A 6,001-nucleotide genomic window follows, 5' to 3' on the forward strand; every position below is an offset into this window, starting at 1 on the left:
TAACAACATGTTTATCTATCAAACATTCACTAAATGTGTACGCATAACAACACGTTTACCTATCAGACATTCACTATATGTGTACGCATAACAACATGTTTATCTATCAAACATTCCCATAATCCAAAGGCATAGAGATGTTTCAGTGCTTTGTCTCTTTAACATTTGATGGCATTATCACACACTTTCATACTGTGACTAGTCTCACTCTATATCTGTCTGTCTCGCTCACTTTCTTTTTTCTTTCTTTCCTCTCCATCTCTCTCACTATCACAGACAGACACACACACACACATACACATACTCACACTCTCTCTAACACGCACACGCACACACACACACATACACTCAGTCAGTGATGATTCCTAGGACTTCCTGCAGATTCCTTATGAAATAACGATGGGGACAGATGATAAGTAGGGGTTTGCAGCCAGATTATCATTACCACCAAATCAGCTCAGGCCCTTTTTGTGAAACAGAAGGGTCTTGTATCACTCTGGAGGGTTTATTTTACATTCAAAACTGGATAGCTGTAAATTATTCTGCTTGTCACACAGTGTCTTCAGAAATAAATCAATAATTTGACTAAAAAGATACATTTGAAATGATTTCAGCACTCATGTAATACCTTCCGCAGTCACCCAGTAGAATTGGCAATGTAACAATACTAGTAGTCTATGGCAACATTCTGATAGACAGGTCAGCAATGTGCAATTTAGAAGTAGCAGTTCTGAATGCAGGAATCATTAATCAGTGTTCCATAAAGCTGGGTAATATGTGAGGGAGATGTGAATGCTTTCTGATGGGAGACTGGAGCTTGTGCATGTGTTGTATGTGAAGTGCTGATACCTCATGATATATCACATTCACAGTCATTTCAATTCATTAAATGTGTTCTGCTCGACCATCTAAGGTTAGCCTGGACCATATTGTATATGTGCTAAATATAAGATCTCTATGTCAATACATTTTCATTTCAATTACATTTTCAATTCATGGTTATTGAAGAAAAATCAATGCACTTTTATCACAGTTCTGTGAACATGTAGACAGCAAGGACCACTTAAAGCACTACCATGTAAGAGGCATTATTTGGCATAAACTTGTAATATAAAACACCTTTAATGTAGAGGACCACTCACGTGAGTCGTAAAAGGAACAGCTCTGATCAACGAGTCAATTAGAAGAAACTAATCTACTAGAAGAAACACTAATCATTTTCAGCAATCATTACTGTTCTTTTAAACTAAACAGGTTTCTTTATGGTTCATTTTGATATACTTTGATACATTTGTAAAGATCTGTGGTTCTCTCTCTTTTGGAGTAGTTGGTCCTTGAAGTTATCTTGGTCACAGACCTCAGTAAAAATAATAAAAGTGCACCAATGTGCTCTTCAAAAACCTATTCTAAATTGAAATGTAATAACAATAATAATAATAATATTTCAGACTTCTATATTGCTTTTCAAAGTTCTCAAAGATGCTTAACATACAGTACTGTGGCATAAAAGAAAACAAACAGTAAACTCTGTAATAAAGACCTAATGCTATGCTCGTAGACCTTTTTTGTTCAAATATTCAGGCACATCTGAACGTTTTGTTTTTTTATTCCTAAAATGTGATGGACATTATGGAAATTGTGCCACAGGTCCACAGAGTTGTTCTAGCTGATAATAACATGGTCATGATGGTTACAAGAGTAAAATAGATGTGTGTCTGTTCTAGCTGATACTAACATGGCCATGATGGTTACAAGCACTGTTGGAACTTGAAGACTGTGATTGATGTAGCTAGATTAGAGGTTCGATTATTATTAGATTTTTCATTCTGAATGAGAACCCAGGTCTTTTGAGACGGCTCACCAAAAATACTCACCAAGTTTGCCAATTTGTTCAGGAAAATTATATGTCTGTACAAAATACACCTGAAACCTGACCATCCATACCTCGGTGCCAGCACATTCTGTCAGTCTGCCCCAGGGCAGCTGTGGCTACTGATGTAGCTTACCACCACCGGTATGACTGTGTATGAATGACTACTGGACTCTGTAAAGCGACTTCGGGTATTTAGAGAAGCGCTATATAAGATTGAATTGATTGATTGATTGATCCAAAAATCTGTATTTAGGCGAAACAGTGTGAAGTTGTCGGATACATTCTATACTCGTGCTAGCAAAAAAGTCATGTCTCATAACAGATCAATAGACCAGCAAGGTCACAAGCAAACAAACCTTGTTTCTATTTATATAGCGCCAAAACAATGAAATTGTCTCAAAGTGCTTTACAGAGCCCTTGGCCTGAACCCCCTTAGAGCAAGCACAATGGGGACAGGGGCAAAGACCCCTGTTGGTACAGACGTGGACAAAATTGTTGGTACCCTTCCGTTAAAGGAAGAAAAAGCCACAATGGTCACTGAAATAACTTGAAACTGACAAAAGTAATAATAAATAAAAAAAATACTGAAAATGAACTAATGAAAATCAGACATTGCCTTTGAATTGTGGTTCAACAGAATAATTAAAAAAAAGAAACAAATTAAACTGGCCTGGACAAAAATGATGGTACCCCTAGAAAAGATTTAAAATAATTTGACCATAGAGACATGTTAAACTAAGGTGTGTCCTCTAATTAGCATTACAGGTGTCTTCCAACTTGTAATCAGTCAGTCTGCCTATTTAAAGGGTGAAAAGTAGTCACTGTGCTGTTTGGTATCATGGTGTGTACCACACTGAACATGGACCACAGAAAGCTAAGGACAGAGTTGTCTCAGGAGATTAGAAAGAAAATTATAGACAAGCATGTTAACGGTAAAGGCTATAAGACCATCTCCAAGCAGCTTGATATTCCTGTGACAACAGTTGCACATATTATTCAGAAGTTTAAGGTCCAGGGGACTGTAGCCAACCTCCCTGGACGTGGCTGCAAGAGGAAAATTGATGACAAATTGAAGAGACGGATAATACAAATGGTAACCAAAGTGCCCAGAACAACTTCCAAAGAGATTAGAGGTGAACTCCAAGGTCAAGGTACATCAGTGCCAGATCGCACCATCAGTCGCTGTTTGAGCCAAAGTCGACTGAGGAGGACACCACTGTTGAAAGCAAATCATATAAAAGCGAAACTGGAATTTGCCAAAATGCATATTGACAAGCCACAGGGCTTCTGGGAGAATGTCCTTTGGACAGACGAGACAAAACTGGAGCTTGTCAGTTTCAAGTTATTTCAGTGACAATTGTGGGTTTTTCCTTCTTTAAATGAAGGGTACCAACAATTTTGTCCACGTCTGTATATACAGTACATGATACATACAACATTGATAGAGGGGAGGGGAGAGAGCATTCAAGTATTGTAGTACAGCTTAGTGGTAATACAGTGTGCTCGTACGGTTACTATCACAAGGGTAAGTAGAGGAATGGAACAGAAAACTATGTCGATGGTGGCAATTATTTACATTGCAGGTAAATGCTAGCAGAGAGTATGGGGTATATTAAGTGCTTGACAGTGTGGTGGGGGTGGGTAGGTGTGGGCAGTGTGGTGGGGGTGGGGAGGTGTAGGCCGAGGGTCTCTACAAGTAGATCAGGTGGAGAGACTACAGCAGCATCCCACAGCGAAGATAGTCTAGACCAGGAGGGTGTGTGTGTGTGTGTGGTGTGTGTGTGTGTGTGTGTGTGTGTGTGTGTGTGTAGATCAGGTGGAGAGACCATAGCAGCATCCCACAGCGAAGATAGTCTAGGCCAGGAGGGGGTAAAAGAGACAAAGTGAGTGGGTAGAGTTTGACTGCCAATACGCGTATATATATGTACTTAATGGATATGGTGATGAGGACAGTAGATAGAAGTCATTCATTATAGAAGATAATGTTATCAGTCACAATGTTATGATATTTTATTTCCAGAATGGCTTGATGTGTTGGATTTTGGATTGTTCAGCGAGACCTGTTGTCTGCTGTTGTATTACACCATAATCAACTCTTTGTAGCTGGGCCAAGGAGCGCACAGTTTTATGAAAACTAACACCAGAAACTATCAATTACATGCCATATTTGAGATTACTGATTTTTTTTTTTCCGCATTTGAAAGTACACTGTAACCAGCCAAAAATATCCAATTCGGTCTGATTTTGCTTGTATAATGTTTTTTAATTTTAAGAAATGTTTGGAAAGACTGAGAGCTAGTTGTATGCACAACAGGCTTTTTAGATCTTTTACTTCATCCCAGTCATTCCAAATGACACTGTCAGCTTCCCAATAGGTTCAGGATCAATCAGTATGCACACACACACACACACACACACACACACACACACACACACACACACACACACACACAACAACTACATCACATAATTTAGCCTGTCTCTCTCTCTCTGTTTCTCTCTATCACTCCCTTTCCTCCCACCGCCCCCTGCTCCCTCTCTCCCTCTCTCCCTCTCTCCTGCACCAGTCCTGCTCTTTCTCTGCAGTCTGTCCATCAGAAAGCTCATTATTGGTGGCTGTGTTTACATTCCTGTGTCTCATTAGCAGCCTTCCTCAGACGCTCAGGACGTCATGTCTGAACTTCTGCACCAATTTGTCTGCCTCCTTCTCTCTGTCTCTGTCTCTCCCTGTCTCTCTCCGTCTCTCTCTCTCTCTGTCTCTCTCCGTCTCTCTCTCTCTCTCTCTGTCTCTCTCTGTCTCTCTCTCTCTCTCTGTCTCTCTCTGTCTCTGTCTCTCACTGTCTCTCTCTCTCTCCGTCTCTCTCTCTCTCTGTCTCTCTCCGTCTCTCTCTCTCTCTCTGTCTCTCTCTGTCTCTCTCTCTCTCTCTGTCTCTGTCTCTCTCTGTCTCTCTGTCTCTGTCTCTCTCTCTCTTTCTCTCTCTCTCTGTCTCTCTCTGTCTCTCACTGTCTCTCTCCGTCTCTCTCTCTCTGTCTCTCTCTCTCTCACTGTCTCTCTCTCTCTGTCTCTCACTGTCTCTCTCTCTCTGTCTCTCACTGTCTCTCTCTCTCTGTCTCTCACCCTCTCTCTCTGTCTCTCCCTCTCTCTCTCTCTCTCTCTCTCTCTCTCTCTCTGTCTCTGTCTCTCACTGTCTCTCTCTCTCTGTCTCTCACTGTCTCTCTCTCTCTGTCTCTCACCCTCTCTCTCTGTCTCTCCCTCTCTCTCTCTCTCTGTCTCTCTCTCTCTCTCTCTCTCTGTCTCTCACCCTCTCTCTCTGTCTCTCCCTCTCTCTCTCCCTCTCTCTCTCTCTCTCTCTCTCTCTCTCTGTCTCTGTCTGTCTGTGGTAAGGCTCTCCATCAGCAGGCCAAATGAGTGGAGAGGGTCAGGGGTCAAGGGTCAGGGGTCAGGGGTCAGGGGTGACAATAGAAATCAGCTGCATGTGTGTTTTAGAATACTAACTCTAAAGTGCTCTTGATACAGTGATGGCCTTTGTGATGATATATCTATCCAAGACGTATTGAAATTGGTGCACGCGTGTGTGTGTGTGTGTGTGTGTGTGTGTGTGTGTGTGTGTGTGTGTGTGTGTGTGTGTGTGTGTAACCCTAGGTTTTAAATCAATGTTAGAGCAATTGTGCTTTTTTGCAATTTGCTTTGTATGAATTATGAACTAAGGTCTCTGTTATTGAACTTGCATGTCTTTTTTTGTCCAATTACATTAAAATGGGATTACTGTTTAAATGTTGGTTTCAAATGATTGTAATTTTGGCTGAAGAACCCGTCACGTTATATCATTTAAGCCACTTTAAGTGAGTACAGTGGAAATCAGACTTTTCCCTCCATGACCTCACTTGGTATAGGTAGGATAATGTCAAGTCTATGTTGGGCTGATGGGAAGATGTTTGATCTGACTATTAGAGGTGAAAGGTCATATAAGCTCTAGTGCACTCATGTCCCCAAACAGCCAGGGTGCTTTTCCCATGCAAAAGTATTTAAATGAATTGAAATGCTCCAGGTTGCATCGACTTAAAGCATAATATCACTCAGGTACTGATGATCAAGGGCAAAGGTGTCCTCGAGTTGGCAGTGAATTG

The 6,001-nt window shown here is 41.1% G+C and overlaps 1 protein-coding gene across 1 annotated transcript in view; it reads left to right on the plus strand.

Annotated features, from left to right (window-relative positions):
* Positions 1-6,001, plus strand: part of LOC105906701 (A disintegrin and metalloproteinase with thrombospondin motifs 2-like) — a 143,317-nt gene that overhangs the window by 104,510 nt on the left and 32,806 nt on the right. The gene's annotated exons all lie outside the window — the stretch shown is intronic.

The sequence above is a fragment of the Clupea harengus genome, chromosome 20 (assembly GCF_900700415.2).
Source record: "Clupea harengus chromosome 20, Ch_v2.0.2, whole genome shotgun sequence".
Lineage (NCBI taxonomy): Eukaryota > Metazoa > Chordata > Actinopteri > Clupeiformes > Clupeidae > Clupea > Clupea harengus.